The sequence below is a fragment of the Pholcus phalangioides genome, unplaced genomic scaffold, assembly GCF_987345545.1.
Source record: "Pholcus phalangioides strain wild (caught in Gottingen) unplaced genomic scaffold, Ppha-v1.0 ptg000042l_1, whole genome shotgun sequence".
NCBI lineage: Eukaryota > Metazoa > Arthropoda > Arachnida > Araneae > Pholcidae > Pholcus > Pholcus phalangioides.
Window position 1 is genome coordinate 36,823,686 of NW_028301628.1, and position 11,013 is coordinate 36,834,698.

The following is an 11,013-nucleotide window of genomic DNA, read 5'->3' on the forward strand; positions in this document are numbered from 1 at the left end:
TACGTAATACTTGAACGGCCCCTAAACATTTCTAACGAATTGGTACGTGCCAGAACGTGTTGTATTTATATGTGTGGCCGCATAACTACTGTATATAGGGTTTTTAAGGGGAGGCAAATATATTGTGTTGTCCCCACCACTGTGAAATTTGATCAGTTTATATAACAGTATTTTTTATTCTCTCCTAAAATTTTCCTTTGCCCTGTAAAATAGTGGTGGATCCCGGGGTCTACCTATTATGTGGACTACTTGCAGGATCTCTGGGGTGCATTGGTTTGTTATACCCTCCTCCCCTCTAGTTCAAGCCCTGCTTGGTTCTAAAGTATTTGTTATCAGAGCTATGATTGTTTTGTGTTATATTAGTGCAGTCATCAGTCTTCCATATTTTGGAGTGAAAATAGGAGATGCCTGGATTTTCATGTTAGGTATGTATCTTTTGAAAGTCTGCCTTCTCTCTCTCTACATAGACTTTTCGTATGGAAGAGCGGCTTGTATGCGCGCCTTGAAGTTGGAAAACCGCAGAAAAGCAACTTCAGCCGACCACCACTGTCCTTCAACGGGGTTTGAACCTGGATCCTCACGATGAGAGTCCAGCACGAAAATCACACGACCCCACAGTGGTGTACTAAACTGCTGGCAGTAGGTAGGAATAAATATACACTACTTTTTCAAAAGTATGTCTTTTTCGGATTTTAGACATTTTTCTCGAATTGCGAGAGAAATATTGGGCGAATTGTTCTGAAATTTCGGTCATATATACTCTACAGGGTGAATCCAATCTATTCTGTCAAACGAAAAGGGATGATAGACGAGCCCAAGTGTATCATGGAACACCCCACCTACCCTGTTCTATCTCAAACCGTTTTCAAGTTAGGTGGATTGTCGATCATGAAAAAAAATGCGTCAAGTCTGAAAAAAAAAACCAGACTTTGTGAAGTTTCTGAAAGACCTACACGCAAACAAAGCACACATTTGGAAAGAGCAAAAAAATTGTAAAGTGACACTTTTCATCGAAATATCTGGTTTTATTGGTGTTATAAGCGCTGAAAGATTGGCAAAGTTCAAAGTCGAATTGCCGCCAAAATGTTTAATCGCAAATTCTGCGAACACCCTTCCAGCTACAAACACCCTTCTAGTCAAATTTGTCAAAAACTTCTCCATTTCCACAAGCTTCCGAAAGAGTTTACAATAAACCATAATCGTTTTTCTGGTTCAGGAGAAATTTAGTCTTTTGTTTGCAATATATAAATACATCACTGAAACATAGGCGGAGATACACTTGGAAGTCTGGGTGGGGGGGGCACGATGATGATGTCAATTCATATATGCATTAGATCAGTCAACTTCACCTTTTACTCTGCCCCCCCCCCCCCCCGTATCTCTGCGCATGCATTGAAATCAGCGCGTTTGTCGAAGTAGATATTCGACGAAAATTCGGAATTGGCGGTTAGAGATTTTTTGGTGACAATATTTGACTTTGCTGCACAAAAAGTCCTATAAGGTGACACTACCTCTATCTACAGGATATCCGTATTTAACGGCGAGCTTTAAGAGATGAGAGATCGGTGAAGTGAAAAATCGAATTGTCGCCAAAATGTGCTAAAATTACTTCGACGAACGCAGATGTCAGTGATGTATTGCAAACAAACGATTAAATTTCTCCTAAACTAGATGAACGATTTGCTTTATTCTATGCTCTTTCGGAAGTTTTTTGGCAAATTTGACCGGGTTGTAGCTAGAAGGCTGTTCGCGGAATCGGCAATTAAATAAGTTGGCAATAATTTGATTTTGAACTTCGCCAATCTTTCAGCGCCTGTAGCTCGGCATTAAATCCAGATATTTTAATGAAATTGTTGTGACCTTATAGTATTTTTTCTGCTCTTTCCAAATATGTGCTTATTTGCCTGTAGATCTCTCAGAAACTTCACAAAACGAGTTTTTTCAAGCTTCACACATTTTTGTTTTCAATAATCGATTATCCACCATAACTCGAAAATGGTTCGAGATCCCCTTGGGCTCGTCTTATCACCCACTTTCGTTTGGCAGAATAGGTTGGATTCACCCTGTATAGTGGTAGTCACCATTTCCAGTAAAAATTTTGTCAGAATTTTCATGTAAGTTTTGCACTATATATCTGGCAACCAGATTATGAAAAATAGAATTTATATATTTCTTGCTCTTTCGCAATTAGTATGTCTCACGTATAGCGTTATGTTTTCTGTAAATTTCGTAAACATTGGTTGAAAACTCGGCATGTCACATACGAAAATCATGCGACAAAAACGAATTTTTATAAAAAACATTTATATTTTGGTGAATATACCAAGGGCGTAGCGAGGGGGGACTTGGGGGTCTGGTCCCCCCGAAATGTGAGAAAATGACCGGAAAAAGATGGTCAAAATCTATTGTCCTACCATTGGTCCCCCCCCCCCCCCTCCCCGAACGTAATTTCTGGCTACGCGCCTGGAATATACGTACTATTCTCACGCAAATGCTTAGAAGGTATTGCACAAAGTTAGTACAGTACTTTTTCAAGGTTGTGTGCAAATCATTTGCAGCTTTTTCTGATACAGGGTTGATCAAAATCTTTTTGTATTCAATTTTTGTCTGTTCCCCTAAATGCACTTGTGACTAAATTTTCACTGGAAATGCTTAGCACCAATATACGGTATATATGACAGAACGATTCGCTCAGAATTTTTCTACAAATTCGAGAAAAAAATGTCTGAACTCCAAGGAGGACAGACTTTTGGTATCATAATGTTCATCATTTGTGTCTAGCTCAGGGATTCCCAAACTTTCTACATCCGCGGCACTCCTGTCCGATCCTGCAATTCAATTCTACCACAAATTTCCAGCAGTGTTTCATGACAATGATTCCCAATTATGATTCGGAACCAACTCCATGACTGCGTTCAGGGGCCCGATTTCTGCATCTGCAAGTGAGGCATTTGCCCAGGGCTGTATAATTTTAGAAGACCCTTCAAAATTTGAAGAGAAATGATACACCGACTAGCCAAAGTTCTGTGGTCTCGGGATAAGGAAGGGCATGTTTAATTATCGGAAAAATTTAGAAGCACCCCTGAGAAATTACACCCTTCTTAAAATCATTGGCCTATACAGAGGTGGATGCAGGGAGGGAATAGTGAGCCCATGACCCTCCCCCCTAAAAATTAGTTAATCAAAAATTTACAAACATATATTGTAAAATTCTGCTTCAATAAATTTATTTCAATTTAGAATACTACTTTGTGAAGGCAAACACTTAAAAACAATGTCTCTGGAAGAAGTTACCTGTACTCATAGGCGTATGCGGGATTTTCTCAAGAAGTAGGGGGGCCCCTTACGTAGAAAAGAATTATCACTCAAGTGATAATTTTTTTTCTGCGTTTTTTCCTGCAAAATAACGCCATAATCTCGGCCCAGGTCCCCCCTTTCGCTCACGCCACTCACAATGCCTGTACTCTACTTTTCTTCAATCTACCGTTATGCTCAGGACCGCAACTGGGAGTGGGAAGAGCCAGCGGGTCTGGTGCCCCGAATTCTTCCTTTAACTGCTCCTGCATTACACGGGGAGCCAAATGCGTGCTTGCCCCGGGTGACAAAGTATTTAGTTGCGGCTATCTCTGATTGAGACAACTCGCCTCAGTGTTGTTTTTTTTATCAAACTCTGATATTGCCTCTTGTGGTGGTTTTCTAGAGAAAAACCGAGGGGATGTCTTAATGCAGGATCTAAAAGCGTATACGACCTGGAGGGGGGGATTTCTTCTGGAAGCAATTCGTGTGTGAGAGGGGACTCTGATGATCATATACCGGAATTAAAATCAATTGTGAATATAACTAGTAGGCAGTGCCATTTTAAGAGCATCATGGGCCCCTGGTGAAGTGGTTTTTCTGCGGCCCCTACCTACTTAGAAATGTATGCCTACCATGCTTGCTCTCGAACTTCTTAACCAGATCTCATTTTCATGAGGTCCCCCCCCCCCCCGCACTTGAGGACACGTGATAAAACGGCACGGCTAGTACGAAGCCGTAATACTTTGCTTTCAAGCTGTCCAGATGGGGAGGAGGGGTAGAAACTATCGGTACAATCATACGTAAGCAGTTTTTTTCTCCGAGAGGATGTGTTTCATCATTTTTATTCTTCCGACGTGGAGGGGGAAAGATCTTTTTTTGATGAAAAAATGTTGGCTCACATGGCGTGCCTTTGAGTACGCTAGTGAAGGGGGGGGGGTCTATTACGCTGATTACCCTATATAATAGTCTTATAAGTCTATTATCCTATTGGTTGGCTTGATAAGTGGGACGGTGAGACAATATTTCGGAAGATTCAGGTCCAATCTCATTACGATAAGATATCAACTGCATTGCATTTTTCATTATTGTGCAAGTAAAAAGCTGCATCCCCCTTTATAACTCTTCCAAAATATTGATTTGATTACGTTTTGTAAGCAAAAGGTGTTTTCACTGAAAAAGAACGACTATAGTTATGGTGCATATTTCATTGAGAATAACCTCTACGACAGTGTTTATAAATGCGTGATTTTTGCTTTCAAGCGAAGGTTGGTAGTGCAACAGAAGAGTAAACGAAACTTTAAATGGAAATTCAGTTTCCATTATAAGTTCCGTTCTTGATCACTCTTTAAGGTATAATTATGCAGGAAATCTAGTTTGCTACGTTGATAATCTAGTTTAGTAACGTTGATAAATGAGCCTTCTTTTTTTATTAAATGAATCGTTAATAAATTGTCTCGTTAATAATTTCTTAACCTTCGCTTTCACTAGATGGTATGAGATGACTTATCACTATCCCTTTATCCGATTTGTATGCGCCATAAATGATATGTTGGTAAAACACGGTGATTCAGTCGCTAAAACTTTTGCCCCTGGGCTGTGTATTCCTCCACTTTATAAAACTGACACATTGTTTATCAAGTCGCGTTTCCAGCTAGATGCAATGCATGAAAAATTACAGTTCGGTCTGCAAATTATTCTATCCAATAATCCATAGTTATGAATTTTGAAGACAAAACACATTTTTTCCCCCAAATTTTCTGCATTTTTTTCCTTTCCCCTCCTATAGTGGCAACCCGTATGGCCGAACGGGTCGAATAAACGCTCGAGAAATTGATTTACGCAACGGTAGACTTCGAGAGGAGTTTTATCATCGGGATGAAAAGAGTACCAGAAGCCAGTCGCGTGGATAGTGTTGACCATCCGGAATGGGTAAACATGCGATGGTACCAAGATGACCAGACTGACTGCCTGTAGATGTAAAAGAATGCGCGCACGCACCAGTACCTGGTGCTTCTGTATGTCTATAACATCACGCGAAAACAGATTGGCGATACACACGCGTATTGTTGCTATTGTTGCCTTCTTACCAGAATGTTCTGATGGTTCGGTCAAGAAATGCCAGTCTGGCGCAACGTGGAATGCCACCAACCAGGCATATCGAAATTTAGAGATGAATGCTTCTGTTTCCGACACAAATAATTATTGTGTCAGGGTGCGGAACTTCCTTGTTCCAAGGTACAATTTTTCACCCCCCCCCCCCCCATCATCAAATATGATACATTTAATATAATTATTAGGGTTTGCGTAGCATAGTCGGTTGGAGTTCGCATCCACTTAGGAAAAAGATTCGTCACAGTGAGCAGAACACCAAATATGCATTCAGCTGGAAATACAGAGGCCACAAACAGGATACTTGCCCAACGAGTAGACGGTAAGAAATAAGGGAAATGATGCCCATAACAAACTTTAAGAGCAATTCGTATGTTCAAAAAGGCAGTACCATCACTTAGAAAAATGAATGCAAATAGTCTGTTAATCCGGAGGTCTGCTGTTGAAACCAATAGCTCAAATAATGATCAGAAAATTAATTTACGAGTGTCGTTTGACAAATGAGATAAAAAAGGTGTTAATATATATATATATAAATTTTTTTGGGCCAATTCTATTTGTTCAAACACGTGGATCTGTGAGGAACATCGTTTTAGTGAAATGAGCTCTATTTGTGTGCCAATTTTGGCCGTTTCACCTACCGTAAACCGGGGTCACTTTGTGACTGAATTTGAAATTTCCTTGCTGTTAAGCAATCATTTTCATAACTCCTTAATAGCCAGTGGTCTTTTGATTACCTATCCTTCCTCTACAAAACTGTATATTCATTATATAACTAGTTGCTTCAACCATTTTTGAACAACCAGCATCCAAAGTTACCACATACTCACCCCGCACCATGGGATGAGTTTCTGACAAGCTTTTTTTTGTTTTAGAAATGCCAGAGAAAAATAATTGTCATAAAGTCAAACTATCTATTCTTTATGCTAAACCATTTTTACAATGGTTTTGTAAAAATGGTTCACCATTACACAAGTTGAAATAATTTAAGATTATAAAGTTGTTCAACTCGACCAACTTTAAGAGTCCCGTTATTCAACTTTCTTGGAGGATCAATACGAAACAAAACTTCGTTGAAATACAAAATTACGTCTGGTTTTCGAGAGCCACTTCCGATTATACCTACACTTTTCCATCGCGCTGATCACTCCGTCCACTTTCTTCTTCATTTTTCCCGGAAAACGCTTTCCTTCAAATCTCCTCGATCATATTCTGCTTCCGTGGGTGGAGGGCGTTAAGTTCAGGCGGGAATCTCAGCATCGGAAATCACTTCGTGCAAATCTATACTGGCATGCGAATCTCGAAGAAAAAATGCGGTTTCGCCTTTTTTTTTTCATTACTAGTCTCTTCTCTTTGAGGAGCCTTTCTCGAGACTGAGTTCCTACCCAAACTTCATACTGTGGACGTGGATGGCTCGTCAGGGTTGGCTTCTTTGCTGATAACGTCCGATGAACAAGTACTTTTTCAAAGTGGCACATTTCGTTTCTTCTCTTTGTGACAAACAATGTCACTCCGCCGATCTTTTATTTTTGGCATAATTATTAATAGCTAGTATAAGACTCGTCCAATTAATATCATTTCACAATATGTTCAAGATAATATATAAATGCTCAAGAATAATTACCTGTCAAACGATATTCTCTTCTGTACACGATTCGAAGTCTTCGGTGAATACAAAAGTACCAACTAACTATAATCTCAGAACACCCGACCTGAATAAAACGGTTTTCGGCGGTTCCGGCACGTTCGCCGTTCTACCACACTTAACAAGCGGGCCAATGGGGTGGCCTAATTAATCAATGATGATCATTTTATGATTTCCAGGGTGGTGGCCTGAACCTATGACCCCCCACATCCTGGAGCAGGGCCCCCGGAACAGACTTTTCACGTGCAGTGAATTTATAGCGTAAAAAAAATAAATGATGAGAATCATCCCATACCCCATCAGCCCCACCCTTGGGGAAGCCACGCCCGAACATGATGCCCATCACGTTCTTCGACGGGGCCGTCTTAAGAGCATGGTGGGCCCCCGGGTTAAGTGGTTTTCTGAGGACCTACCTGGTAAATTCTACAAAATTTCACCCAAATCTTATTTTTGTGAGACCTGCGATCCTTGCGTTAAGATGGCACTGTTTTTCGGTGGATGAGCGACTCGTTTAAATTCGTTGATCACAGGCGCCGACATGAAGAAAACATTGGAGTGGCTGAAAGTTGCTGGTGGTTTCTTACATACGGGACGCAGGAGGAGGAAGGTGCATTGCATGTTTTTATCAGAAATTATTGGGGGGGGGGGGGGCGGGGGGGACTCTCACACACAAATGGCCTCAGCACCTAGGTTCCGGCACCTATGTCGTTGATCCAAAAATAAGTGGTCTTTATAATGATGTTACATAGCCTTTTCATGAACTTATTCCAATGCAACTTTGATCTGGGCAGTTTGCAACTCTGTTAGATTTATATAATACTTTTTATTCGATGCAAAATGTGCTGATAATCATCCATTTCCAAAGAAACTGCTGCAATCTGAACTTATAACTACGCCAAACAATAAACCTCGAAGCTCTTTGTGCCCAACTTTGTTGTGACAGGTTTTGCGACCTCGGTTTGCGAACAATCAGATTTACGAAAAACAAAAAATGATTCGGTTTACGAACTAATCTTAGTTTACGAATATGCACAACGGCTTAAATCCTGAAGGTAACATATTTCAGAAGTCTGAGGTAAAAAAAAATTTCGGCAGAATTTGGGTGAAGAATTATATTTCATCAGAGTAAAATTCCCGCTGCTCCTATACAAATACGGTACCATCTTATCCAGCCCATGAATCAACAGATAGTTTCAAACTTTACGAAGCTCTGGAGAAAAGAACTTATTCAAAGATGTTTTGAAATAATATCTAACGTATCTGACTGTCAGTAAGTTTTGGAAACATTTTTTATCATCCTACAATTGCATAATTGTCATTTGCAAAGCATGGCTTCAAGTGTCTTGCAAAACCTTCAATTTGGCTTGGAGTATATTTTGTGGCCAGATAGTGTTGTTAGCGAAGGTTTTGAGGGCTTTGACACTGAGATTATATAGATGATTAATATTCACGAAACCAGACTTTGCCCTCGCATCGTTTTCATTCCTTTTGCATTTCATCTCTTTCGAATTATGGCAATTTTTTCAGTGTGGTTTGATAACCGTGTTATCATCAAACTTCTATGATAACATAACACCAAACGGTTATGGTTATGCAGAGGAGCTCTGTTGTGAAAGTTCACATTATAAATCTCCCAAGAACAGATCAGTCAACCCTCGGTTTACGAACTTCATTCGTTCGTGACTTCCGTTTGTAATTGGTCGCAAACCGAAATAATTTTTCTCATAGGAATCAATGTAAAATGAATTAATCCATTCCTGGGACTCCGCAAACTTCTAGTGTGAAATTATTACAACGGCACCTGTATGTAACCAATGCACAGAGAACCAAAACTGAAAAATTACTATAATTCGAAAGAGATGAAATGCAAACGTTGCCGGGGAAAAGTCTGTTTTCATGAATATGAATCTTCAATCAGTACGTGTCAAAACCCTCAGAATCTCCGCTCGCAGCACTATCTCTGCCCAGTGCCGTCTTAACGCATGGGCCCACCTGGGCATGACCCGGGGACTACGAGAGAAGAGGGGCCATAAAAATAAGTAGTTGAATTTTTTGAGAATTTGCCAGGTAGGGCACCAATGAAATCATTTGGCCAGGAGTCCCATGATGCTCTTAAAACGGCCCTGCTCTGCCCCTCAAAATATACTCCAACGGTTCCCCCAGTGGCACAACGATATCGTTAGAATATCGTGCAAATACCGGTCCAACATCGGAACGTCGAATGAATACCGAACCTTGGAAAGAGATCGGAGATTTTTAAGTGTCGAACGATATAATAAAAATGTATTCACTCAATAAATGCCAAAATATCCTTTTTTCTCTAAAATAGTTTTTACTCTCATTTTTACCGCATTTCGTTTCAAAAAAGAATATCTTAAATGATAATTAGTCTCTTTTGAAATAATCCAAATTTTTTTGTCTAATTACGTCACCAAATGTATGCCATTTCTACGTCGAACGATATCGGTAACGACATCGCATTGTATTGAAATTTCTGCGTCGTTCTATATCTGTGTGCTAATGGGGTCTGTAAGGCGCACTTGCTGCCAAACTTTGTAAATATGTATACATAATGTTTCCAGAAGTTACTATTATATATGATCAATGTTAGAATATATTATGCTGTTGCAAAACATCATTTAAAAACATTCTTCAAAGAGAGCTTCATAAAATTTGAAAAGATCAACTGATCCATGGACCGCATTCTCTGATGAAATTCTTTAACCGAATTTTGTCGGGGGGATGTAATTTTAGACTTCTGAAATATGCTTGCTTCGAGATTTAGATTGTTTTGCGCTTTCGTACACCGAATCATTTTTCGTTCGTAAATTGAATTGTTCGCAAACCGAGCAGTTTATAAAACTGGGGATGGCTGTAATTCATTTTGCGTTGATTCCTATGGGAAAAATTATTTCGGTTTACGAATGAAGTCCAGGAACGAATTAAGTTCGCAAACTGTACTTGCAATTGTATAATGATTTAAAAAATGATAGTGCTGCTATCTCTCGCAGGATTTTACCTTACTTTTAAAACGACCAATGAAATGCATAATACAGTGGAACTTCGGTTAACGTACAGTTCGCATTACGAGCAAAAAATTTGTGCTCTGTTAATATATTTCCACACGTTATCACAAATGAGCTGATGATTTTTTGCTTCCGTCCACATACGTGTTATGGAATTCGGATAATATTCTCCCCTAAAGTCTCCGGTAAGACTGCCTCACTCGAAAAATTAACACACGTGCGCGTGCGAATATTTACGATACGAAACTAGATGTAGCATTGTAGCCATGCGTACGTGCGCTTGAAGTTTTTTTTTTATATTCTGCTTGGAGAAAACTGAGCTGATTTGAAATATTGAACGTGACTTTGTGAAGGGCTTTAGCTCGTGAACAGGAGCCACTAATTTGTCGAAGAGATTGTGTGATTGGGGGAAGACCATGGACTGCAGGTGCATGAGGATGACATTCAAGAACTAGGTGAAGCATGTCTAGGAGTTGACGGTAGATGAAGTGACGATGGATGGCATTTCATCTGAGAAAGAGAAGTAAGGATATGCCTCACACATAAAATGAGGTTAGATCTAACCTAATTTCATTCTCGAGCGATATGTAGAATGTGGGAACCTGTGCAAAACTTTGTGGAAAAGAACCACCCAAATAAAGCTGTAGCAGTGTGCGAGCAATGGATCTGTCCAACAAACACTGCAATTCCCCATTTCCTAGAAATACTAAAAAGGAGGCAAAAGCAAGTTTCATTGGATAAGGCTCTTTTTGAAAGGCATGCAAAAAAAAGTATAAGTTTGCAAACAACAAGGAGTCTGTAAATACGGGTTTAAACGCGATAGTCCCCCTCTCTCTCTCTCTCTCGTCGTTTAGAGTAAGTTAATAGTCAATAATGTTTGTAAACATTATCGTATTGTATGTTTCTTTATGGCGTTATTTATATTATATATATTTT